At 35.0% G+C, this 21060-nt stretch overlaps 1 pseudogene; it reads left to right on the top strand.

Annotated features, from left to right (window-relative positions):
- The first annotated feature begins 3110 nt into the window (after positions 1–3110).
- On the top strand, positions 3111–3783 carry LOC149242892 (chaperone protein dnaJ 10 pseudogene; annotated as a pseudogene).
- The last annotated feature ends 17277 nt before the right edge of the window (positions 3784–21060 follow it).

Genomic DNA, 21060 nt, shown 5'->3' with positions numbered 1-21060 from the left:
CTAGGACGTCAGTTTTTGCATTGAGAAAGTGCCATGGTGTGGGGCAATGCGTCCTTATGTTCACCTGTGATTCAATCAAAGCCTTCAAAATTTCTCATCTGTAGCGAACCAAGCCTTCTTTTGTTGCAGTATATCTATAACAATGGTGTTCACATGAAGCCTGGTGCAATGGGTGAGCCATCTAGTGAGGATTTCCTCCTCTGCAACAGTACCTCGAGACATATTTGTTTCTTGGATGTCAGACACTCTGGGCTTTCTTTTCTTAAAATTCTGTGCCTTGTTATCACCAAATTGGAGTTGATTTGTTTGTTATGTGGGATATTATTTTCATATGGCATCTACCTTGGAGAGTATGGCATGCATATTTTTCCTTTTGTATACAATGGGGGTCTTTAGATATATACATCAAATTAGATTTGCATAAAGAATGAGATCAGAAAGGTACATATTGACTTTTACACCCACATCTAGCCAAAAGACATAGGGGCGATGGGGATTTTTTGCAATGGTTGTGTCAGACTCACCTTATCGGGTCATTTTATTGTGTAAGACTCCTTTCATGGAGGTTGGGGTGGCCAAATTAACAATATTTTGTAAAGGTGAAACAATACATGGATATAGCCTACAAGGCTAATAGACCTGAGAACTTGTCCCTATATCTATCTTTTTATGGGTCTCCTCTATGGCAGTTAGATCCAGCTCTAGACCAAATCCAAGAAAGAGGGATAAAAATACCAAATATTTGTTAAGAACCTAAATTGGAAAGCCATGATCTAATGGATCAAGGACACAAATATAATCAAACAATTGGAGCAAAGAATAAAAAATGATTTAGGAATACCAACAACACTTCAGGTATTGATATATGAAGGAAAATTTCTACAATACTTTCTCCAAATGAAATATTATGATGTGCCAAAAGATTCTACCATAATATTAACATATGAGGTTGTGGGGTCATTGTACGGATTTAAGAAATCCTAATACATATCTTAGAAGCTCTAATGGATCTATCTTAATCAAGAATGCACTTAAAGGGAAATTTGTCATTCTAGCTTATCAACCCCAAATTCTACTAATACCTTACATTATCGAGTAACTAGACAAGGCACTTTCTATGTATGTAAAATCCCCATAGGTAAAATCATACTCTGTTCATATAGAAACTAAGGCATTAATATGTCAATTTAATGGTTTCTAGGTAAGACCAACATACTTATATTAGTGGTTGTTCTCTTCGTGGACAACAAATTGTGATCTATACATATTCTATAAAGGGTTCTTCATAGTACAATTTGATACACAACAAGATATATAAAGATCTCGAAATGAAGGGTTAGGGTTTTGGGGTAGAGCTATTCTTTTTGTTACCGCATGGTTCCTAGAGTTTGATGGTACATCCATAGTGCTAACAGCAATGCCAGTTTTGGTGAGCCTCCCAAACCTCCCCCTTCCTTTCTAGAACCATTAGGTCATGGAGGATATTGGAAATACTTTAGGCTAATAAAAAAACATGGATCTGGATAGAACATCAAAAGGTAGCTTTACATTTGTCAAGATATGTTTAGAGATTGACCTTAGCAAAGTTCTTCTTGATCATTTTCTTATCAAACATGAAAACTTGCAGTGCAAAAAAGCTTTTAGGTTATGAGAATAAGGCATTCAGATATCGAACTTTCTTTCAAACATGACATTTTCCAAATACCTAGACTCAAGCAAAAAAGGACCCAAAAAAGAAAAAGAAGTAGGCCCACATGCCAAGGGTATGGTAGTTTCATGACTCTTCAGAAGTCGGAAAAGAAAAGTCTAAGAAAAATAGTACAAATACAAAAGCACAGACTCAACCTAGTAGCCAATCAAATGAAAGAATCGGGGATCAGCGAGGACTCAACCTAGTAGCCAATCAAATGAAAGAATGGGGGATCAGTAGCCAAAAGGTTACCAAATAAACAAATATCATAGTACCATAGCAATAAAAGGTGAAAACACCCACTAAAAAGGAATTGGGAGGCATAAAGAGATCTCATGTAGATGAAAGTTCAAATTCGCAAAAATAAATTCCCACAAAGGTAGATGTTACTCAACTAGCAATAGTAACAGCCACTCACAATCAAATAATTTAGCAAAAGGTAGAGAAAAATAAGAAAAAATAAGAAGCTAAGTGACTTTTATGATACTTAACCTTGAAAATTATATAATTTTTATAGTTTTTTTTGTGCATAAACAAGCTGTCATGATTAAATGCTTACATACATTTATATAATGTAATTTTTTTCATTTTTTAAATTAAATTAAATTATATATTTTTCTAAAGAAAAAAAAAATTCAAAAAAAACCCTTATAATTTCAAAATATTTAATGCAATTAAAATTACGGTAAATCAATAAAAAGAAAACATGTTATCACATAAGCTTGTTATACAATTATCATATATCAAAAAATTATTTATTTATAATATTCTCACAAGTTGTATAATGATTAATTTAACAATTTTTTTCATATATTTAATTAATTTAAAATAAAATTAATAAAATATTATCTAGTTAGTTATATTTAATATAATTTTCCATCTTTAAAAAAAACAAAAAAACAAAAAACTTATAAAAGTATATTATTAATATCAAATAATAAAAATCGAATTAATATTATTTTTCATCTTTTCCATTTCCACATCATTCTTCACCATCGGAAGTTAATAACTGCCATCAAGATAATGTGAACATTTCGTAATGATACTGTCCATAAAGAATTCCAAAAAATTTTAAAATAGTTTTTAAAATAAGAAAATGAAAATGTGGAACCAGAATTCTTAAAAACATATATAATATGTAAAAATAATAATAATAATAATAAAAAGTTACTAACCACTGTAACTAATATCAACCATAGAGTTCATAGCTCCAAATTATCTAATAATACCAAGTGACCTTTTTGAACACTTAGTTTCCATGCCCATGAAATGAATATAAATAGATCATTCGGTTTCACATAAACTAACGGCTGCCCTAGCATACACATTGATAGCATTCTGATCAAACAGATCTCGTGGAGGACATCGATTTCCCATCTGATTCTGCCGGAACTCTGTATTCTGCTACAGACTTTTAGAAATGGCTATGGAAACCACTTACTACGACATTTTAGAAGACTATATAGGCCACCTCGCAATTGCTTCTATGGCTTCTTTCCAGATGCTTACTGAACTAGTTGAGCACACAGATAACAGGAAAGTACAAGAGGAAAGAGAACAAAAGCTTGCACACATTTTGAAAGATCGTCTTTATCGTTACGTACAAGGGGACAAGGAAGGGTTTATACAAGAAGCTAAATCGAAGGTTCAATTGCTTGTTGGCGCAGGTAATGGAAGCAATATTCTGCAGACAATTGGTTACATTTATGAAAGAGAAGCGGCGAAGGAACTTCCAAAGAAAGGAGCCTTATATTTGGGTTTGTCATATATAGTCGAATGGTTCAGAAACATAGGGCATTTTCAAAAATCTCTAGTTACAGCCGGAACAGGTGCTTTTGCACTGTTGCAGTTATTAGAAGATATCAAAGAGCAGCGGAGTACAGAGGAGAATTATGGTGAAGCTGATTTGGAAGCATTTTTACAGCCAAACAGAGAATTGATTGTCCACTCACTTTGGAAAGTAAATGTACCTGACATTGAACGCACTCTCTCACACGTTTGCCATCGATGAGACTGCAAAGAAAGAAGATCTTGAAGCTCGCGCGAAAGGTTTAAAGATTCGGGGAAAGATTTTCCAAACCACAAAACTATAAAATTAAGATCGAATTCCACAAAAAGAAACTTCTCGTACATTTAGGAAGAAAGAATTAAGAAGTGATGGAAGCTGTCCAGATACATCACCAAAGAATCGTGGCGGCTCGACTACATTTTTCTGTGAGGGCTGTGGAATTGGATCGTGGTTCTGCCGGTCAATAGAAACCGTTTTGCCGTTTTGGAACGGTGTTGCAAGAAAGGCTTTTCCAACCAATCAATTGATTTTAATTTTTGCTATTTGGTAGAGGCAAAGTAGAATGCTGATGTATACAGAACGAGGATTTTATGCTGCAAAATTTATCGTATTCAATATTCATTTTTATAGACAAGGTTGCAAACTGATGGATTTTGATGCAATGTTATAATTTATTTTATTTGTGTTCAAAGACATATCTGAAGTTATGAAGAAACACTTTGACACATTTTCATTAAATCTTTATCTGCGTTACCCAATTTTTCACATGACGAAAAATGTAAAGAAAAATCAGGGATCTCCTCCTCCAGCTGGTGGAATTGAATGGCATATATGAAGTAATGAAAAATACTCGCATGGTTTGTTTCTCACACTTTCTCCTAAATCCAACACGTTTGTCCAGGATATTTATTATGAAGCTTTTGTGAAATGCTTGAATAAGGTCACATGAATCTATTGTATATGTTTTTCCAATTAAATCAAGAAAACAAATTCTTGCAGCTTTTTAGCTAATTGTTCTTTAATTCATTTTTTTTTATATTTAGTATGCGCATTCTTTGCATCAAAATTTATCACATTGTTTTCATTAGAAGTCGGAATCCAGGTGTACAAATTTATAACTGTCTATGCATAATAAACTAACCCAAGCTTCAGTCTTCATAATTAAGTCTGATGCAAGAGCATCGACCCACCAATGAACGAAAATGATTTCCAGAAGAAATCATATGGAAGGCACAACCGTCAAAAGGAAATGCGAATTATTAACTTGCGATATAAAAGCATGCGGAAAATCAAATTTGTAAGGGATCTTGGGGTTACGTTGGTTGTCAATCTTCAACAGAAAAGTGCAACTCTATCAAAAAAATTCTTATTTAAAATCGCAAGGCTGTGTGGCCATGTTTGATGTTTCAGACATCAAATCACCATGCTAATTTGCACTTCCACAAAGTTCATGAGGCTTGCAATAAGTCTCTCATTCTCCTTTCCGTTGATGTATTATTTTTGTTATAAGAATTTCCTCGGTATTGCCTCAATAGGAAACTTTCCATCGTTTACACCAGAATGACTTGTATTCACAAACAGTTCATTAGTTTTAAAATCACAAAATCTTTGGATTAAAGATCTCATCAACTTTTTCATCTTCATTTTCACCGAGTATTGGTCCTTCTTTAAGTTCACGTGAACTTCCATCTCTGTTGTTGTGAGCTCTTCAGCTTTCAATTAAGCATTCAACCTATGCTCCAACTTCATTTCCAACCTATTTCCAACATATGTTACGTTACTTTATTCCACATAATCCATTAAACATTTGGTCCTCTTTACCTTCCTGTTCTATTAGTACACTCAGGTGTACTTTTATCTCAGCAACTTCTTCCTCAACTTCCTCTTGAAATCATTCTTCTCTTTATGTCATTTATTTTAGCATCTTATTTTCTTTTACTATGGCTTCTCCCTGAAACCATGTCATCACTATCAATAATTTCTGATTATCAATAGTTTATTTGCAAACATTACCTTGTCCACTCAAACATTACCTTGTCCACTTGTAGAATGCATTCAAACCTTTGAAATAACAAGTTACTCTTTAACTTGCAGTACCTAACCAAGCTATCTCTAAGCTCATCCTTTTGGTATAGTTGGTTCTCTCTTCAACTATGAGTGCTGTCCAAAAAGGGGAAAAAAACCTGCACAGATCTTGAAAGATCGTCTTAATCGGTACGTACAAGGTGACAAGGTAAGATGTATGCAATAAGCTAAACCGGAGGTTCAATTCCTGGGCGGAGCAGGTTATGGAAGTAACTTGGAAATAAACGGCAGAGAAACTTGGAGAGAAGGCCATATATTTGGGTTTAGAAGCAAAGAGCACTTCGTAAAATATCCCGAGTCACAGCAGCAACGGGTGCTTTTGCACCACTGCAGTTACTAGAAGATATCAAACACCAGCTCCGTGGAGAGGAGAATTATTGTGAAGGTGATTCGGTAGCAGTTTTACAGTCCCACAAAGAATTGATTATCAAGTCACTTTGGAAAGTAAATGTGCCTGACACTGAAGGCACCCTCTCACATGTGTGCCTCATGGTGTTGCTAGATAGGAGTGCAAAGAAATAGGAACTTGGAGCTCGTGCCAAAGGTTTGAAGATTCGGGGAAAGATTTTCCAAACGTGAACCTACAAAATGAACATCGAATTCCAGGAAAGGACACTTGTCATAAGTTGGGTAAGAAGGATTGGAGAAATGAAAAAAGTTGTCAGATACATCACCAAAGAATCACGATTCTATACTGCTGTGAGGCTGTGGATTTGGATTGTGATTTCGTTGATCAATGGATACCGTTTTGCGGTTTTGGAACGGTCTTGCAAGAAAGGCTTTTCCAAGCTGATTTATTTTCCAGTAAAACGATTTTAATTTTCACCATTTGCTAGACGCAAAGTTGATTGCTGATTCATGTAGAGGAAGGATTTTATGATTCATAATTTATAGCAAAATTTTCATATTCAACATCGTTGTCTTTTTCATCGAAAAAATAAATAAGATTGGAGCATCTCAAGTGAAATGCCCTTCCATATATTGTTAGAAAATTTTGACGGAGAGGAGTCTGGCTAAGGAGAGGAGTCTGGAAGAGGAGTCTCGCTCAGGAGAGGAGTGTGGCTCAAAATTCGGTTGCGGTTGCTGTTGCGAAAATCACAAATCTTTTTACCGGGCACAGGAGAGGAGTGGCTTAGGAGTGTGGTTCAGAATTCGGTTGCGGTTGTGGCAAGACCACATCACAATATAACATATTTTGTATTAGATTTCAAAACATAGGAAAATACATAAATGGAGGATGCAGCCCTAAGTGAAAACACAAAAGATTGACTGCTTTATTTTCTCTCCTCCTACTTCATAGCAATGGAAATGACTTTTACATTCATATTTGTCTGAACATACAAATTCCTCCACGATTTTCTCCTCAACCTGTCTCCGTAAACAAAAATCATAATGGTGTTGTGTTGTGAAATTTTCACCGATGTACTTCTCCTCTAACTTCAGTCCTTTCACGTGCAAACAAAAATCATAATCATGTACTTCTGCTCTAACTTCAGTCCTTTCACGTGCAAACAAAAATCATAATCATGTAGTAGTTGACTCAAAAAACATGGTGTTTGTGAGTGTGTTTAAGGGGGTGGTTGGGATTAATATTTCCAACACTCCCCCTTAATTACAATGACGATTCCCAAACAATCTCTAAGATAAACAAAATTGTCACTTGCCAATGGCTTTGTGAAAATATCAGCAAATTGTTCCTATGACCTATAGTGCTGCAACATAATTTCATCATTGTTAATAAACTCTCTGATAAGATCATATTTAGCATCAATATGTTTGGTCCTACTATGAAAAACGTAATTCTTTAATAATGTAACCACTGAGGTGTTGTCACAAAAAATAGTTGTCGTTCCCCCATGGTCGTGGTGAACATCCCTCAACATCCTTCTCATCCAAACTGCCTGACACACTGCTGCTGTTGCGGCGACATATTCACCTTTTGTTGTTGATAGTGACACTATTGGATTCTTTTTAGAGGCCCATGAAATGGCATTAGAACCGAAATGAAAAACATATCCCGACGTGTTGTTTATGTGATTGACACTTCCTACCCAATCACTGTCAGTGTAACTAACCAACCTAAAATCATCTTTTGTGGTATAATGAATACCATACTATTTTTTCAAATTGACATACCTTCGAATTATTTTCGTTGCTTGCCAATGTGATTCCTTGGTTGTCACCATGAACCTCGACACCAAGCTCACTGCATACATTATATTCGGCCTAGTGGCTCTCAAATACATCAAGCTTCCTATCATGCTTTTGTATAATGTTGGATTGACATTGCTGCTACAATCTTCTTTGCTCAACTTCATCCCCATGGCAGCTGGAGTTGGTGTGGGCTTGTTTTTCTACATCTTAAACCTCCCCAAAATGGTTGCTACATACTTTTCTTGAGAGATAAAAATGCCATTTTCTATTTCCTTTAGTTCTATGCCAAAAAAATACCTTAAGAACCCTAATTCAATAATTTCAAATTCACTCTTCATGACTTCTTTGAAATCAATGATGAGGAAATCATCACTGTCTGTAAAAATCAAATCATCTACATATAAGACGACAATAAGAATCTTGCCATCACTCTCTTTGATGTAGAGAGTCGTCTCACCATCACATAATTTGTCAAAACCATTGTCTAACACGTAGACATCTATCCTGTTGTACCATGCATGCTGGGCTTGCTTGAGCCCATAAAGAGCTTTCGTCAACTGATACACTTTGCCTTCTTAGCCTTCTACCTCATAACTAGGCGGTTGTGCAACATACACTTCCTCTTTTAGCACTCCATTTAAGAACATTGATTTTACGTCCATTTGATACACATTCCATTTATGTTGGACGACAATTGGCACAATTGTACGCACTGTCTCTATCCTCGCGACTGATGCAAACATCTCTACATAATCTCTTCCATGCTGCTTCTTGTATCCTTTGACAAATAGCCTTGCTTTGTGCCTTTCAATCATTCCATTGACATTTCTCTTCGTCTTATAGACCCACTTCACTCTAATGACTTCTTTTCCTTGCGGCAACTGCACTAACTCCCATGTGTCATACTTTTCTATTGCTTCTATTTCTTCCTCCATTGTCACAACTCATTTTTCTTCTTTGACTGCATCTTCAAACTGGATTGGGTCATCTACATGAAAAAAAAAAAAAATAATGAATTCAGACCAACGCTACTATCAACTTATCTTCCTCATAGATCTCATTTAAATTTCTAATTTTTTTTTTGCGTGTGTTTGTTGACGACAGGCTTGACATGTCACTTGGTGTTGCGCTATGCGGCATACTTGGAGAAGCACTTGCTTGATTGCGTGATGATGTCCTATTATTTTTTTATGGTGTTGCTTGTTGCCTACTTTGTTGTGCTTGAATAGGTGTAGAAAGAATCAATGTTGAGGAATTACTTGCTACTATCAATTCCTCTATGTCATCATGTGGTTTACATGCTTTCACATTAACTCTCTTCTCTAAACTTCCATGTTGTGCTTCCTCTTCTATGAACTACACATTTTTGTTGATTATGACCTTCTTGGTTGATGTATTGTAGAGCTTTTATGCCTTGGATTCATCACTATATCCAACAAATATGCATGTCTCCCCCTTGTTGTCCAACTTCTTCCTCAACTCATCCGGGATATGTGCATATGCCACACATCCAAAAAATCTCATGTGAGTGATGTTATGCTTTCTTCCACTCCATGCCTCTTGAGGAACTATGTTATGGACACTTTTGGTTGGACATCTATTCAAGATATACGATGCACAAGTGACAATTTCAGCACAGTAATCATTTGGCAAATGCTTTGCCTTCAACATACCCCTTTCCATTTCCATAATGGTCATATTCTTCCTTTCCGCTACACCATTATGTTGAGGTGTCTATTTTGTTGTAAATTTCTTGTGAATTGCGTGCTCCCTCCAAAATAGAAGAAAATCATTTGAGATGTATTCGCTACCTCTTTCAGTCTTGAAGACTTTGATGTAGTGTCCACTTTGCTTCTCAACAAATGATTTGTATTGGCGAAAACATTCAAACACTTCAATTTTCTGTCTTAGGAGATTAACCCATGTCGTCCTTGTGTAGTCATCTATGAAGGTCAATAAATAATGGCTACCACAAATTGACGGTGTCTGCATTGGTCCACAAAAATCTGAGTGGACAATCTCCATAGGTGTCTTTGCCCTTGTTGAATTTCTTGCTGGAACTGTCCCTCTATCTTGCTTGCCCAAGATACATCCTTCACATATGTTGTTTGGTTTTTCTATGAGAAGAAATCCCTTCACCACACATTTCGTATGTAGCAAGTTCAAACCTCCAAAGTTGAGATGTCCAAATCTCAATTTTGATAACAAATTTTCATGTTTGACCTCTGCATGAAAGTTTACTTGTGTGAAACGTGTGACATTTCTTTCATCCTCTTCTGAGTTCATTGATAGTTGTGCTTCTACACCTTCTTTCTCCAAATCTGATCTTATCTTTAGGGGAAACATTCTATTGCTTGTCATATGAACCTTTGAAATCAACTCTCTGCTTGGAGGCCTATCCCAAATCATGCACACATCATTTTTGAGAAAGACATTGTAGCCATTTTTCATGAGTTGTCCAATGCTTATGAGGTTATGCTTTAAAGTAAAAAGTTGAGATGCACTTCTTCTTCGCCTTCTTTGTTAGGATATTAACTCTTCCTTTACCCATGACAGGGACTTTTCTATTAGTCCCTACTGTCACTTCATATTTCACACTTTCATCTAGATTGGAAAACATTTCTATGTTCCTTGACATGTGGTTGCTACACCCTGAATCTAGATACCATATATCACTTTGTTTTTCTTATGCTAATTACAAGCTAAAACATGCTATCATGGTTTTGATTTTGTTTTTAATTTACACTTGGTTTGTTACTAATGTCATATTGCTTCTTTCTACATTCATTTGCATAATGGTCATACTTATTACAATAATGACATTGGACTTGAGTTTTACCATATATCTGACCTTGTGCTTGATTTTGGCTTGGGCCTTGACTTGGATTTTGATTGCTGCCCCTTCCACTTGAGATTGAGGGGCTGCTTCTACCACCCCTATGTGGGATTCTTCCTCTTCCTCTAGCATATAATTTTCCTCTGCCTCTACCTTGACCAAATGAAACTTCTGTCTTGAAGGCATGCTCCAATGAGGAGTTTGTTTCCCTATTGAGTCTATGTTCATGAGAAATCAGTGATGCATGAAGCTCATCCACTGAGAAATGTGAGAGATCATTTGTCTCTTCTATTGCCACAATGATGGCATCAAACCTTGCTGGCAAACTTCTCAAAGCTTTCTCAGCTATTCTCCTTTTTTAAGTGTCTCACCATGAGACGTAATTTGAGTAACCAACCCAATTGCATGTGTAAAAATGAAGTCTACATTCTGAGACTCTTTCACTCAAATATTTTCAAAGTTTCTTCTCAACATTTTCAGGTTTAGTTTCTTTATTTTTCCCATGCCTTGGTAGGTTGTCTCGAGGGTGTCCCATGCTTTCATGGACATCCTTGCTACTGCAACCCTTGGAAAAATACTTTCATGAACTGCTTGAAAAATATAGAATAAGGCTTTTGAATCCTTCTTAGTTTTGTCCCTTAACAAATCTTCTTTTGCTTTAGACAAGGCACTGTATGTTGTTGCATCACCATTCTCCGCTAAATCCCAAATGTAAATCTTCTTTTGCTTTAGACAAGGCACTGTATGTTGTTGCATCACCATTCTCCGCTAAATCCCAAATGTGTTCAGAAGAAAACACGACCTTCATTGTAATAGCCAATAATCATATTTTTGTCTATTAAATTGAGGTATATGAGGATTATTCTATGAAAACACGTGGTTTTACACTTAACAAAGTTTAACCTACTATGTTACCATGTAAAACTTTCTACTTGTTGCTAAATATGCTAAAAAATAATCTGCCCTCAAGACAATTTTAATTGCTAGTAAAAACACGTGGTTTTACACTTAACAAAGTTTACCCTGCTCTGTTACCATGTAGAACTTTCTACTTGTTGCTAAATATGCTAAAAAATAATCCGCCCTCAAAACAATTTTAACTGCTAGTAAAAACACATGATTTTACACTTAACAAAGTTTAACCTGCTCTGTTACCATGTTAGAAACATTTTACAAGGGTAGAGGAGAGGAGTCTGGCTCATAATTCAGTTGTGGAAAAGAAATCACAACTAATCTTATGTTGTGGAAGGAAATAGCAACTATGGAGAGGCTTAAATAATACACGCAACTATATAGAGGCTTAAACAATACACCGGAAATAACTCATGGCAAAACAGAGTAGAAATAAAATTACTTATGAAGGCTTAAGACCACATCACAACATAACATACTTTGTATTATATTTCAAAATATAGGAAAATACATATTTAGTGCGATTTACTCACTAGGTTGCCAAGTAAATGTCTATAAAACACTCGTTTTCTTACTTTCCCAACAATGCAAATGACTGTTATATTGATATTTATCTCAACATACAAATTGTAAATTAATACATGACAGAGAAGAGATTAATATGCAACATGGGCGATTTTACATAGTAATTGGTTTTTTGATCTTGCACGTGTTGTGGAGTGTGGGCAATAGTTACCGAGTAAATGTTTGCCCATATCTATTTACCAAAAATGATCAAATTCCTTAAAATCTCTGTTGTGTTTCGGAATGGTCAACTATGTACTTATGCTCTAACTCAGTGTTTTGCATGCAAACAAAAATCACAACCTATTTGACTAGACAAGTATGGTATTTATTAATGTGTTTAAGGCGGTGGTTGAGATTAGTATTTCCAACATTTACACTGGACGTAAGTATTTATTCTAATTAAAAGATATTGAAAGACAATATCACATATAAAAGAAATAAATAAGATAATTTTAAGTAATAAATTTATTTGTCCTCTTTTTCATTCCTAGCATGCTCTAGGATTTTTTTCTTTTCTCCACCTTACTTTTACGAGGGTCATAGCCCACCATCTTTTGTTTTAAGTAACTATTTTATAAAACATTCTTTATATAAGAGGTAGAAAGAGATGCTATGTCCAAAGCGAGTTGGCAGAGGAGGTGGCAACTTTACCTTCATTTTTTTTTAAGAGTTGTCACTCATCCTTTTCTTTTCATAGGTAGGTTTGCAAGTCATTATAAGAGGGCAAGTAATACACTATGGAACAAGAAGGGTAAGAAACAGGTGTTTCCTTTGTTTTGTTTTTGTTTTTTGTTGGTTGCTTGTTTGCTATTTTTCTTTATAGTTAATTTAAATATAAAGGTATTCTCTTTGTAAATTTGGAAGTTTTTCTAGTAGTTTATATATATATAAATATATCGAGAAAAGTTAAAAGAAAAACTTAATATTAACGCCAAAAAACTCTACCATTTTCCAATTTGGAAGTTAATATTTTTATTTTTATTTATTTATTTATTTATTTCATATATTAAACTACGCTATTTTGTTAAGGATATGAATTTAAATGAGGTAAGTCTTATATTTCAAAATGGAAAGGTCGTGATAATGGTAGCCCAACATTTCATTTTAGTGGTTGATATCATTGTTTTTGTTAAAAACATTAGTTGTTTTTAATGCAATAGGTGTGAAAGGTAGTAATTTTAGTCTTGAAAAAATAGTTTGATTTTTGGATCATTAGTTTTTTAAATAAGTTAAAGATAGTCACTAAAGGTGATTTCCAAAAAGGAAAACTTTCATAAGTTCATATCAAGTTAGTAACTATGTGTGAATGTATTTCTAGTGATGAATATTGTATAGATATACCAACTTCTCAATCATGTTAGAAATGAAGTGAGAATGTTGATTCATGACTAGATTTCGTGGAACATCAGACAATGATTCATAACTAGCCAATTTTCTCCCTTGTAGATGTGATCTTGGTCTTACTTCTCAACTCTTCCTAAAAATAAAAACATATTGAAGTAGATTCATCCCACTATCTAGACCCATAATATTTCCATTCCTTAGTATATTTGTATAGTTTTGTCACAACTGTGAGCCTGACCACTTCAGGGGTTGTGAAGAGATTAGGCTCACAGTTACTTCTTGTCTCAGCGAGATCATAGCTTTAATATCACCACCACTACCTTACAATAATGATATCACGAGAGAAATATTGCAGTTGATAGTAGAATCCCTTCATGGGTTGAACAACATCATGCTTCCTACCTTTCGGAAGTCGCGGAAAATCTTAAAACTGATAATAGAGTTTAAATTTGGTACATTCATGTTGAATTTGTAATGTGACGAATTAATCTTTCAGGTGTTCAAAAACTTTTACACTAGCATTACATCATCTCATCTAGACCATGTCAAAACAAGCATGGAAAACATTGTGTCCTTGTTCCTACAAGGTGATGCCAACATCTTACAAGATACTAAGATCCAAACTATTGACCATTTGGAGGAAAAAGGCACCTATTCTATTGAAGTAATTATAATGGTAATAATGATCATATTCAACTTTTTAAGTTGAGATAAAACGCACAATTCCTTGAAATGGATGATGAGTCTATTAGCAAACTAAAGGGGCCCTAAAAGGCATGGTGATTTGTACTTATATCAAGGATATCTTGGTGGTTTACAAGAAATACATATATTGGGTGTATATAGACACATTATAATTGATTGAAAATTTAGCACAAAACGTTTAAAGGAAATTTCTTTGAATTTGAATGAATCCAAGGATAGCATAATAATTTTTAGATGCATATATATTTTTAAACCTCAAGGAAAATATATTCATGTGTGTTTGGGTGAGTTAAAGTAAATGGAAACATGGGTGAATGCTATAATAATAGTGCAACATTTATTTAAGGCTCACCAAAACCTAGTAATTTTATTTTTTTTTGCAAAATCTTATTGGTTTGATCTACAAATAAAAAAAATTGGTTTCGAGGCTATAAAAATTGTTTTTAAATAAACTCTTATTATCAGCAATTAACACAAGCTTTAGTAATACTAAGAATTTTTTTTTTACCTTAGTACAAACTCACATCTCAACTCTTTCTCAAAAATATAAAAACATATTAAAGTAGATACATCCTACTAACTACAGCCATAATATTTTCATTCCCTAGTATATTTGTACAATTGAGCTCACATCCTTATCTAATTGAATAATTTTAATAAAAAGCTTAAAATCAATTTCAAAATAAATGAATTTATATAGCGTTACCTTTTTGAAGGAGTTCAAAATGCATTTTTCTTAAATAGTTACCTAAAAGACTAGTAATATCTCAAAAAGCTCATTAAAATAGTAATATCTCAAAAAGCTCATTAAAAATAAAAACTAAACTAGTAAAAAAACTTTGAAATTAAAATATATCTACTAAAAATGAAAGAGAAAAACCCAAAGAGAGAAGATAGGAATCACTTTCTCCTTACCGTCATTGTCCTTGTTTGCTTTTAAAACGACTTATAAACCTACCTCTCAAGGAAAACTGGTGAGAGATAACGCCTATGGAAAGAGTCTAAATACAGAAGTTGTCACTTCTGGAAATTGTCACCTCTACCACCTCCCTTTCGACAGATCATTACCTTCACCAGTCCCTCACAAAATGGCTTTTATAAATCCTTGAAAGGTGTGCTATGACTTTGCATTCCCTTGGAGAATGCCAATGACGGTCGGAAAAGTAAGGTAGATAAAAGGAAAAGACGCTAAACAAAAATGAAAAATGAAAGTTATAAGGGAAGAAAATAAAAGAAAAGAAGGAAATAAATTTGTTAGTTAAAACGACCTGATTTATTTAATTTATATGCTATAACGATTTTATGATTAGAAGCAGCAGTTGAGTCAGTTATAACCCACTGCACGCGGTGTAAATGTAATGGTAGTTCAAATGCTCCATTTCAGATGATCGTAGCGTTGCTTTTTTGGGAAATGAAATGACAGCCACTGAGTACAATCCTTCGCCTATATACATGAGCAATCCACTTTGCCTCTAACAAATAGCGAAAATTAAAATCATTCTTTTGGAACTTACATTCTGCTCGGAAAAACGATTCTTGCAAAACCGTTCCAAAACCGCAAAACCGTGTCCATTGATTGACGGAACTTCCATGACCGGATATAAATACACAAATTCCATGATATATGATAAATGTATCGCAAGGTATGTTACCTACTAATGTTTTAGGTACATTGCTTTACCATAATTCTATGAAGTATTTTCAAATTATAAAAATCTTTGGTCTTGCATTTAAAATAATGGATGATTATTTTTGTTTTTAATTAATGAATAGGAAAATAAAAATGAAATGAAAAGTTTTTATAGTAATAATTTTTTTATAAATAAAATTTATCACTAGAATAAAAATAAATTAACATTTTACTGAAAATTATATGAATGTAAAGATTAAATAGTGCTTGAGGACATCTTTGGCAATGAGAGATCTTATATGATGATACTTGGTGTCCACATGCTTTGTCTTTGAATGAAAAACTGTGTTCTTGGCAAGTTTGATGGATGACTACTGCCAATGAATAAGGATGTAGCTTCTGCCTGAGAAATGCCCAAGCCCTATAAAATTCTGCACAACCAAACAATTTCACATGCTGCTCCCCATGCTGAAATGTACTATGCTTCTACTGAAGAAGTGGCCACTGTAGCTTGTTTCTTACAACTCCAAGATACCGCTGTTGACCCCATGTTCATTAAATAACTTGATGTTGATGCTTGATCATCAATACTTCCAACAAAGTCGGCATCTGAATATCCACCAAGTACAAAGTTTTTAGTCTTTGTGTAAAGAAGACCAAAAGATTTTGTTCCTTAGATATATCGAAGAACTCTTTTGGCTGCATTCTAGTGGTTGTCTCGTGGTTCCTGCATAAAACGTGAAATAATACTGATTGCATAAGATAGATCAGGGCGAGTATTTGTCAAATAAATGATGCTGCCAATCAATTGTCTGTAAGTAGTATTGTCCACCTTTTTCCCCCCTTCAAATTTTGAAAGTTTCAAGTTTTGCTCCATGGGGGTAAGAACGGGCTTGCAATCCCGCATTCCAAATCGTTGAAGAACCTCTACTGCATACTTTCTCTGAGAAATGAAAATGTGATGTGGACGTTGGAAGACTTCAACTCCAAGATAGTAGTGAAGTAATCCCAAATCTGTCATCTTAAAACCTGCATGTAACTCCTTTTTCACTTGTGTAATATCATCATCATGGTTTCCAGTAATGATCAAATCATCTACATACATAACAAGAATTACCAGATTCTTTTCCTGTTGTCGCACATACAAAGTATCATCAGATTCACTTCGTTGAAAACCAACTTTCTTAAGGTATTCATCCATCTTTGCATACCAAGCTCGAGGAGCTTGTTTTAACCCATATAAAGCCTTGATCAATTTGCAGAATTTATGTTCTTGCCCTTGAATTTCAAAACCTGGTGGTTGTGTCATAAACACTTCTTCCTATAAATCCCCATTGAGAAAAGCACTTTTCACATTCATTTGACGAACTTTCCATCCTTTCTAAGTGGCCAATGCAAGTGTTAATCAGATGGTGTTCCATTTAGCTGTAGGAGCAAAAGTTTCCTCATAATCAATGCCTTCCTGCTGCGCAAAACCTTTTGCAAAAAGTCGTGCTTTATACTTTTCAAGTTCTCCCTTCTGATTATACTTAATTCTGTAACCCATTTGCATCCTATGGGTTTAACATTTTGTGGACAATCAACAAGTTTCCAAGTGTTGTTATCAATTACTTCTTGATATTCTTCAACCATAGCTTGTTGCCATTCTTTATGTTTTACTGCTTCTTTGTATGTGGAAGGTTCAGCAAAATCATTTGCTATCAAGGCAAAATTGCCTTCACTTCTATGTAATTGTCTGGTGCCTATTTTATTCTTCTCATCAGGCTTTACATCTTTCAAAAGTTGAACTACCCATTTTGGTAGTTTATGGTCAGTTGTTTGAGATTCTGAAAAGTCTCCATCATTGTAAAGAGTATTAATATAAACTGATGTTCTTCGTTCAGGTGAAGAGTCTGGAGAATCACTGTCAGAAGAACTGTTGCTGCTTGGAGATGCAAATGAACTGCTAGAAGACCCAGATGATGTTGTTGAAGTAGATGGACTAAATGAGTCATCTTCAGAGGAAGGAAAATCAAGTTCATACCAATTTGGTGAAGTTGGTTGACTTTGCATTTTTCCTTTTCTTTTTCTGCCCTTAGTTTCTAACTTGTGAAGAATATTTTTGATGTCTGCAACACTCTTACTCTCAGTTTCATAAAAAATGACATCCCTGCTCACAATAAATTTTCCATTGGTCAAAAGACGATACCCTTTCTTCTCATCAGAATAGCCAATCATTGTGCACTTCAAACTTCGTGAGTCAAGATTAGTTCGTTTTTCTTTCAGAACTAAGGCATAACATACTGATCCAAAAACTCTAAGATGTTTAACTCGAGGTTTGAAACCAAACCTAGCTTCATAAGGTGTGATTTCATCTAAAGAAGCACTCGGATATCTGTTTCTTATGTAGACAGCTATATGTATTGCTTCTGCCCAATATGTTGGACTTAACCTCTTGAAAGTTAACATGGATCTTGCCATTCCTAACAAGGTGTGATTCATTCTTTTGACTACTCCATTTTTCTGTGGAGTGTAAACATTTGTAAGATGTCTTCTTGTGCCATTTTCACTGCAATAAGTTTTGAATTCATTTGAAGTGAATTCTCCACCATTATCTGTCCTAAGAGTACCTATCTCTTCTTTGACTTCATTTTCAACAAGTTGGCGAAAAATTTTAAACTTCTCAAATGCTTTTGACTTGTTCTTCAAGAAGTAAACCCAAGTCATTCTATTGAAATCATTAATGAATAGTAAGAAATATTTGCAACCACCAAATGAAGTTTGTAGTGGTCCACAAACATCACTGTGAATTAGTTGTAGTTGCCTGTTTGCACGTCATGAACTTGTTGGAAAACTTTCTCAACTTTGTTTGCCATAAATTGAAGCTTCACATTTTTCATTTTCCTTTTTGAAAGTTGGCAGTCCCTTAACAATCCATTGTTTTTTCAATTGAGAAAGACTCTCAAAATTTAAATGTCCATATCTTACATGCCATAGCCTTATAGGTGAAATACATGTAGTCACTACCCCTACAAAATCAGAATGCCTAGGAATAATTTTCCCTTTCGTCCATAATAGTTTTCCATCTTCATAACTTGTCATCACAGTTTGCAAGCTCTATTTGACTGAATTAATCTTAACTAAACCATCTGCCATAATTACCTGATGTCCTGCTTGTCTAATCGTGACTAAGGACATCAAATATTTCTTAAAGGTTGGTACATACCATACATTTGAAATCATTTTTTCTCCACTACCAAGGAGAAAAACTTTAACTGCTCCTTTTCCATAAGGAGTATGTTTTGTATCATCTACAAGAAAAATGGAATTAAGTTGGCAATCTTGAAAATTCCAAAAGAATCACGTCAACAAGTCATGTGCTGAGTTGCCCCTGAATCCAAGATCCACGCATCTTCATAGTCACTTCTAAGACATGATGAAAGTTGTAATGCCAGCGAGGAAGTAAAAACATATTCTGATTTATCATCATCATGATCATTTGCAAATTGAGCTGAGTGTTGATGAAACTTGGGAATTTTATTAAGAGAAGCGTGACAATATTCAACATAATGTCCAACTTTGTTACATCTTTGACACACAATTTGACTTAAGTCTCTTCCTTTTCCTGAAGATTGTCTTCTACCTCTGCTTTGGCTTCTATGTTGAGATTGTCTTCTACCTTGATTATTATTTCCTTGTGCTTGAAAATAGCCTCTTCCTTGGTTGTTTCCTCTACCTTGAAAATTACTCCTTCCTGAATTGTTGCCTCTGTTAAAGTTGTTTCCTCTGCTATGGCTTCGACCTCCACTTTGTACATTATGTGCTGCTTTATTCTGATTGAAATTCCCTCTGCCTCTCCTTCTAGAACTATCAGTTGATGATTTACTAGTGCTGGTGATGCAGGAGCATCCAGCTCCGAGGAGACAGAAGATGGTTGACTGTCTCATGGAGAGAACAAGAACTAGCAGAGAACACATGCATAGCTGGACAGGTTATCAAACTTGTCATTTGTTTTAATTTTCTTTATTATTTTTTTATTTCCCAGAAGGTCGTTAGAGACCATTGAAATTGCAAACTGTGAATTGTTTTAGTTTAGAAATTAGTTAACAGTAAATTAGCATTTTAGTGAAAACAAACTGGTTGGCAGTTGTAATAATTTTGGTTAGACAGTTCAACTGGAAGTGGAAGCAGTTATGCTTCCTAGATGTTAAAAACAGGGAAAAAAAAAAGGAGAGAAAAAGGAGAGAGAGATTCCTCGAGAGAAGAGAGACACAGAAACATTCCTCTATAATAAAATTGTTTATTTTGAACCACTGCTAAATTAATTCATTCGGTTAATATTATCTGTGATTGCATCCATTGAAATAATAGTACTGTAAGCATATAATTACAGTGAGCCTATAAATGAAGATAGTAAGTTGTAACCAATAGAGCACACGCCGCTACAGGTAGCTATTTCCACACAGAAAGGAAGGCGGACAACTGACCTCGACAAACATAACCAGGTAACGAATATACGAGTATTTTGTACTTTTAGAAAGACATGTAATAGCTGGAAATGACAACACAGTAGTTCATTTAAATAAATCAATATAAATAAGCGCATAATAGAAGTTGTCTGAGCATAACATGCTCGCTAGAGCGAGTTCCTTACAAAACGAAACCATTACAAGCGAAGTGGAAGCCACAAACGGCTGACAGAACCGACAGAGGACCATACAGTTTCATTTGCAACCTACAGAACAGCGAATACCTACAGACAAGCACTAAATGACAGAGTGGAATATCGGTCGACCATAACCCAGGTGACTATAAATTATTACAGAAAAGAACTTCCATTTCTTTACAAACTTATAAGCGGAAACAACGCCGGAAGGACCCTACCCGATATAAGGCTTGAGGGTTCGGGTTATCCCCAGAAACGCAGGAAGTATAAACCCTCGGCGGCCACCTGAAGCAACCTGCAAGAGCGAGTGTGGGCATGGATTAGCACAAAGAAAAGCGAGAAAAACAAATAAAGCGGAAGCCAACAAACGAACGAGCCTTAGACTGTGGCTCTCACCTGAAGTTGCAGAGGCAACATTGGAAAAACCCACCGATACCCATAACCTGAAGAACAAGGAACAAATTTTTCAAAGCCTGGAGAAGAAGCAACGACAGAGTTTGGCATCAAACCAGAGCTTACCTTCGAGACAATGTTGAAACGAAGTGGTTTATTGAAGCATGAAGCCGAAGAGAACCTGTTACAGAACCCATTACAAGTTAAGACTGTGTGGAAAGAAACTATTCGACGGAAAACAAACGAAGAAACAGCAAATGAAACGCATGATGGCATAAGAAACCAACAGTATGTCTCTCTCACAGGAATC

Source organism: Pinus tabuliformis, chromosome 8 (assembly GCF_031772625.1).
Source record: "Pinus tabuliformis cultivar Carrire ecotype Pingquan chromosome 8, CPIR1, whole genome shotgun sequence".
Classification (NCBI taxonomy): Eukaryota; Viridiplantae; Streptophyta; class Pinopsida; order Pinales; family Pinaceae; genus Pinus; species Pinus tabuliformis.
Note: the sequence above shows the minus strand (reverse complement) of the source record. Positions and strands in the feature narration are given on the sequence as shown.